The sequence below is a fragment of the Xiphophorus couchianus genome, chromosome 4 (genome assembly GCF_001444195.1).
Source record: "Xiphophorus couchianus chromosome 4, X_couchianus-1.0, whole genome shotgun sequence".
In the NCBI taxonomy this organism is placed as follows: Eukaryota; Metazoa; Chordata; class Actinopteri; order Cyprinodontiformes; family Poeciliidae; genus Xiphophorus; species Xiphophorus couchianus.
Window position 1 is genome coordinate 11,517,994 of NC_040231.1, and position 7,871 is coordinate 11,525,864.

Below are 7,871 nucleotides of genomic sequence, written 5' to 3' on the forward strand. Positions count from 1 at the left end.
TTTGAGATCAATTAGCCTCCATAGTTCTGGCGAAAATCATGCATAGCAGTGACTAGTGAAATTGAATTAAAAATGTGGCAAATCACAGTTAATGCATCCTTTAACAGAGGAAAGGTTATTTTTTCACATAGGGTTATGTTTGTAAAGCTTGTATCCCTTAATAAACTAAATCAACATCATCGAACATAGTTTTTTTGTGTTTGCTTGTGTTATCTCTCTCAGAAACAGATGAGATTCTTGAGGTGCAAACAAGGTTCCTCCACTGCAAAGCTTTTCAGGGAACTGCTAATACATTTAACTCTCCTTTAGCAATCTGCAGGCAAGAGGAAGTACAAGTTGCTTGTTGTTTAAAGAACTAACACAGACACACAGGAAAGACATTTCTAAACACACTTTGTTTGAAAGTCATTTTTTAAAGTTTGGACAGTAGGAAGTAGCAATAGTTAGAAGCTGGAGTGGTAGTGCATGCACAAGTTCCACCTAATAGCTGAGGTTTGAACAGCAAATTGGACCTGAGACCTTTCTGCTGTGATGCAACCATGCCTTGCCATAACAACATTGTGCAACTGTTTATGTCATGAAACGGTGTGAGGTGGTGAAGGCAGCAGGCGGGAGACTCAGGATGTGAAGAAATAAATGTTTTTTAATGAAGAATGTCCAAACATTACTCAGTCCACCAAATCCAAAAGCCGGGCAGCACGGCCGAGCAGAAGCCTGGGCTCGACGCCGGTAGCAACCGGTACACGAAGGATGAGAAGAGAGACTGAGCACACGGACGACAGGGAACAGGACGCCAAGTGAGATGAGGACCCGACAGCGACACAGAGACACGGGTGACACTAAATACACGGGAGGTAGTCAGGGAATGAGACACAAATGGGAAACAATCAAGAGGAGGACAGGACAGCACAAAGAGACTCAAAGGACTCAGAAAACACACAGATCATGACAGTTTATAGTTTACATAACCTCACTGCCTAAAGATGACTGCCTGCAGTAGTTCTTATTAACTCGACATTCAGCCGTCTCACTGCTGTCTCAAAAAGGAAACAAACATGCTTCAGTTATTCATTGCAGAATCAAATGCTATTTTCTATGATTACTAATATTTTTGATAGCAGTTCAGTTGTATGGAAATGAACATCAGTTTCTTGTTTTTAATCTTTTGTTTTTTTATCATTGTCAATTTTTCCATCAATGTGAAGGCTCACTGGTGAGAACAAAAGAGATTTTATATTTCACAAAATGCAAATGGGGTGCCATATCTAAGGACAATGTTTATTAGACATACTGAAAGTAATTTCTAGGCAGCTTTGGTAAAACAGCGTTGCAAAGGCTGCTTTTCTGACAAGTCATGATAATTTGCCAATTCTGCATCCAATCCAGTATCTGAGGCCAGAATCCCACCAGCAGGGCAAAGAAAAACCCTGTGCACAATGAGCTAATGAAATCAAACATGCGGTGCAGTTTTGCATGTTAATGCTGGCAGTGGGTGTCAATAGCATTTAAAGATGTCAGCAGGTGGATAGCGAGATGGATGGCCCTCTGCCTGCCTTTCACTTCCCACCCCAAGGAAGTTAAACAGCATCTGCCTTAAATAGAAAACTTCAATATCTATTTAGGAAAAGGGAAGGAGGAGTGTTAGGGAAATGTAGGCAGGAGAGCTGAATGAGAGAGCAACACAAAGGGGGAGAAAAGGAGATAAAGAAGGAGGGAAAAGAAAGAGTTAAAATAAGGCAATAACTCCTTGACCTCAAGTGCACATTGTCACCGTTGTCATTTGTTAATCAATAGAAGTACTGTGCCGGCTATACATTTAATAGCATGAGAGATTGGCAAACCTGTAACAAAATTAAGGGAAGACTAAGAGCGCAGTGTGTTTTCCATTCTGTCAATTTACAACCTTGATGAATACAGCAATGATAACAGACACATGACTTTGAATGCTACAGCCCTTGTGGCTACACTTGGTAGCTTCATATTTGTTTACACGTCTTTATTACTAGTAATTTGTACTTTTTAAAACTTTTTTTTGCTGCTTGTAAGGGATCAAGTTTTGTTTGTGCATGCTCTGTTTGGGCTTCAGAGCAACAGACGATGCAAATCATTGGTGCAAGTATTTTACTAAGACTAATAGAATGAGCTTTAATGGAAATATGAAAAACAAAAATCATAACTAAACTTGAAGAAATTCAAACATCAAAACAACATAAGAAAGCCACTATTTTGAAGAAATGTCATTAAAAACTGGCTTAAGCACTCTTCACTGTCTCCAATTCCTGCATGCGTGTGTACGTGGGTGTGTTGGGGTGTGTAGGCGTGTGTTTCTATGTGTAACTTGCCCCCATTATGCTTCTTCTTCATTAATAATGGTGATGTATTTTAATTTCTTTGCCGGGCCTAAATTAAATGTGTCACCCTTTAGAATAAATAGTCTAGTCTGGATCTCACATGTCCTCTCTACCCCTCTCTTTCTCTGTCTGTTCTTGCCATATTTACGCAAACAGCCAGGCGCAAAGGGAATAATTTACAGGATAAATAAAGCATTGCTCCAATTAGTTATAAGTCAAATAAATTAGTCATAAATTTAATCCACTCAATTTTATGGCTTTGAGATTCATGATCCATGTAGCTGCAGAAATATATGCTCATCATGAACTTTATCTTGATATTAAGAAGGTAAAGGCAATGAGATGCATGGTAATCAATTGTGTGATAGTATATCTACTGAATGCCTCTTCTATACCAAGTATACTTGCTCCAAATAAATGTAAAGTTAATAAATCAAGCATGATATGTGCTGGTTAATTTATGGGCTCTTTTACATCATCATCTATGAAGATGAAATCAAAATAAGATGACAGGAAAACACAGCTAGTCACAAGCTTACTAATATGATAAGTAACTTTTTTGTCATTCAACAACATTATAAAAGGCTTTATTAGAATGAAATGTGGCACAACATGTTTAATTAAATGGGAAAAGGGCGATTAATCAGCTAGAATAATTAAAGTAAACAACAACAACAGGTAATAACAAAAATTACATATAACCCCAAATGTTTATATCATTAATAAACACCAAGAGTAGGCAAATTACTGCCAGGTTTGTAGAAATCGACAACCTGCAGTGAACTATATTTATATTCAGAAACCGTCTCATCTCCGTCTCGTTTACATTGATTAGTCTTATATTTATTTAAAAAATCGATCTGATGGAAGTCATTTTTATCAGTGAGCCAATCACATGTCATAGTAAAGGAAAGAGGAGATTCTGTTGTCATTACAAATGTGTTTATTTTAAGAATCAACAATTAAACACTTCAAATTAAACAGAAGGAGGATTTCACTAATCAAAATTTCTCTCTTTCTCTCTAAGTTTTAAAGAAATGGATGTCCGTTTAAGTTAGAGCAGCATGGGGAGTTTGGGGCTACAGTTTTAAAAGAAGGGCAACAGAATTCAAATGAGAAACCTTTGAGACCGTCAGTTTCTTGCTCATAATTGTCGCCATGTTAGAAGAGGCCATGTGAGTGTCAACTTTGCGTGTCAAATAGCTGTTGACTTTCTCTGACCCAGAACCAGCTTACATTTCTGCTCTGGGATTCATCAGCTCTTGGTTTTCTCTGTCCATCGGCTGGAATGATTGTGAACCTCGGTTCCACAAGCAGATCTGTCCAAGTAGGGAGGTCACTCTGGGGCTGGATCAGATTGTCAAATCTCAGAACTTCCTCGTGTGGGATTGTTGCAATGAAATTTTTTCCAGGTTCATAACTAAATTTTTAGAGTCAAGCTAGGGCTTCTCTCAAAGTATCATTAGAGAAAGAAAATCTTTTTTTTCACAGAAGTAGACTAATTTGTGAAAACATACAGTGAAAGAAAGCTGGTAAAAATCCTGAAAGAGCATTTATTATCGGTTAATTGCTCAAAGGAGAGAGCACTAAGAAAATGAAGGAGTATTTACAAATCATTATGACTACATCGTAAGGCTATTATTCAGGTTTACTGTATATGACTTGTGTGACCTCTAAAGGATCAATGGAAGGCAGCACCTATTATTGTGAAAGATTCAAACTTACTTTTATAATCTCTATACCTCACAAAACTTGTAGTAGTTGGCCCACTTTTTTGCACCTTTTTTTTCAGGAGAATTAATTTCTCTCTTCCTCTCTGTCGCTGTTTCTCTTTCTCAAGCCACGATGGGTGTGATAACTTTGTCCTTCCATTTTCTTTTTGTTTTCCTGTTCACCTCCTGCTGATGGTCGTACCTCCACTCTCTCCCCCTTCTCCTTCATCACCCTCTTGCACTCTCACTCCAGTTCTGCTCCCCCTGTGCTTGTTGTGTCTCATGGGCCCTGACCTCCCACTGTAACCCCACGGAGCCACAATGACTTTGGTGCACAATACAGTCTGCTCGGTAGAAGTCAGTGCAGAGGCTGCAGATATGAGCTGCAAACTTTTTCTCTCTTGTCAGCATAAAACTGTGTGTGTGAGGTGGTGGGGGGTGAATATATCCTGTTGCATGCAAGTCCTCCTTCTCCCTCAGAGTGTGTGTGCGTGCGTTGGTGTGTGTGCACGCACGTATATGGTGGATCCTGTTGCATGGTAGTCCTCTATCAGTGTCTGCCTCCTGATCCAATTGATTGTTCTGGGTAAATTAGGACTGAGCACTGGTGATGGGGACAGGAGTGAGTTACACACTTCACCCCGTCCTTGTCCTCCACCCTGTTTCCCTTCTTTCTCTCTGTGTACCTCTACTCTTATTGTTTCCAGGTGTATATATTCAAACAGCTGCTTATTTACTTATTTCTTCTGTAACTTAACATTCTGTCTGCTCTGCATGCTCCACCCTTTTCCCTTTCATTATCTTCTGTCAAATAAAATTCAAGCCAGATTGTTGAAGAAATAGCTTATTTGCAAGACACAAATACAGAGTTTATTCAAGTTGGGGGCACAGTAGTTGTTAAAAATAAGATGTGTAATTTAATATGAAAAAAGTTTTTAACTTTAGTACTTTTTCTTTTTCATGTAATCTCAAGATGACTTGACTTGAGAGCCACTGTAATATAATCAAATAGCTGAATCAAAGCTCTGTGACTTTAAATCAAGGCTAAAAACCCACCTTTGATTCCTAGTAACTAGATAAGATACATAAAATAAGATAAGATTTATTTGTCATTGTCATCAACAGATTACAACGAGATTGAGATTTGCTCGACTTGAGTTAAGATGCAGGTTATGTGTATATACATAATATACAAAGATAAAGAAATGAATAGTACAAAATGAGAAATAAATAGACATCAGTTTGTTTTTTTTTTAGAAAATTGATCAATGTATTTGAGGTATATTTACCTGTTGATTTTGAAGGAATTTGACAAAATGTAATGTTTATTGCTTGTTTTATACAGTAAATTTGTTTTATGTAAACCACTTTGAACTGCCTATTGCTGGAATGTGCTACACAAATAAGCTTGACTGAACTATGGACAAAAAGAGGAAGACAATGAGAGTTAGGCCATGTAAGTAGTACAAAATGCTTTTTTACAAGCAGTCTAATTTAACTTTTTTTTTTCATGTTATGAGCAATTCTAAATGTTGGAACAAAACCACTAATTTATTTTCAATATACAATAAGTGAGACAAATAAACATTTAAATGTAAAGACAGAGTGATTGGACATGATCATTATCCAATGATAAATCCCCACTACTTTTTGACATTTATAACTCCAAAGGCACATGTACTAAAATACATATATATCCAGCTTTGTGCATTAAGTTGTGTGACTCCACAGAATTGTGTGAGTTATAAAAACCCAACGTGTTGGTGATAATTTTTACTTTGGAAGAAAACATACACATTGTACACAAAAACATTCAATGTGTGTTGAAGTTAGGACTTTCAGGCTTTCCCAATTTCACATTTCTTACTTTAGTCTGATTTGTTATACAAACATTAAAGAAAAGTTAAATGTATAAAACTGTAGAATAGCAGAAAGTATAAAAGGCAGCCAAGGTAGTGCTCACTCCTTAACTAAAACTAACCTGATTGATCCCCATGTGTGAAAAGCCACAGCTGATGCATTGCATTTCCATTGCAAATCAATTGCTCCTTCTTCATCAGTGCATTAGTAACATGGCTTTCCCGGAGCCGTGGGGCAGCACACTCCTAGATCAAACAGAACTAATGACGGTTTCAGTAATAGCATTGGCATTTTCAGTCTATGTAAAGAAAAAGAAAAAATCATGTAAGTCAGTAAGACAAGTTGATCATCTACCTTTTTTCCCCCAAAAAATAAAGAACCCAGAGGTGCTGGAGGCTACACCAAGTGTAGAGGCCGTAGACATTGGTGACCTGGGTTCAGTTCCTGTTCTTGGGCCTTTGCCTCTCTTCTTTTCCATATTTACTGTAAAATAAAGGCCACTAGAGTGTAAAAAAAAAAGAAAAATTGAAAAATAAAAATAATTTAAAAACTCTCTCACTGACCCAGTATCTTAACTATTCTTAGGAGTGTGCTCTTCTGGACTGTGATGTCAGATGTTTGTACAGAGGGCCCTTTTCTCCAGTATGGGTCAGTGCACCTGTGGTATTTCTCCTCTATTTCGTATTCCTTTTCCCTGATGTTTCTGTCATTTGGGATGGTCACATCAATTACAACAGCTGTCCTCTGCTGCTTATTAATGAAAACAATGTTTGGTTACATTACCTTCTTATCTGTTTTTGTGTTTGGACGTTCCACAGAATATCATCGTCACTCTATTTATTTGCTCTGGTCATCGTATGAGTTAGGCATTTGCCTCTAATGGTCTCGCTTAAGGACCAACACTAGATGGTGATACAGTATCCCAGGCAGGATCCGAACCCCTTTCACCTGCATCAAAGTCTGACTCCCTCCCAACTGATCTTACCAGTAGCCTGATACAACTGGTGATACCGTATAAAATCAGTGGGAACAAAAAAAGAGGTATTACTCCTTGTGATACAAAAACACGTTTTTGGTAAATTACATATTTCATAACCATATGACAGAGAGAACATTTGCTGATTTTGTTTTATGACAGTGATTTTCTGAGCTGTGAAAGTGTTTGTACTCAGCTCTCTTAAGGTCACAACACAGCATTCTGCTGGGTGCTAGTTGTTTTCCCCTTTTGCCATAATCTGCTGTGCTTCTTATCATGCCGTCATGTACCAATTCAAGTGCAGCCTATGTATGTACAATTTATTTTTTCCTTTTAAAATGAGTGGGTGTGAGTTATATTCGGGTGAGCTCAATAGTCCAGAAATTACCGTCATCCTGATTTGTGGCACAGGCATCAGATTATGTGGCTGGAAAACAATCCCCTATCATCCGTCCACCTCCATACTTGACAAGGTGTGTAAGATTTTAGATTAGATTTATTTATTTTTCATAAAGAGGATAATGCATGTTAATCAACATGAATTGCTTATATTGTCTCTCTTTTTTATCTTTGCCATTCACCGATCATTAGATTAAATGCACTTAACCTAAATGTTTATCAGGGGTTTTTTTTCTTTCACCATTTTAACACTTTAGCAATATTTGGTGAATAAAAGTGGTTTACTCCATTTGGTCAAGCTGTTGTTTCTCTGAGGTCTTCTCACTTAATCTCAAGACTTGAAAAATTCTGATGTTTTCCTATTATATTATGCAAGACTTGGATGTAAACCGTAGAACTGAATGTGTTTTGTCTGTATCATGACTCTATGCACATAACTTCCTTACTAAACACAGTCCTTATCCATAAACTGCTGAATTGGTACCACTGTCAAAAAAGCAGCAAGCACGTGTAGTTGGGAAACTGGACCCCTGCTCCATAAATAGATGTTTGTTTCTGCTTTCTGGTTTTGTT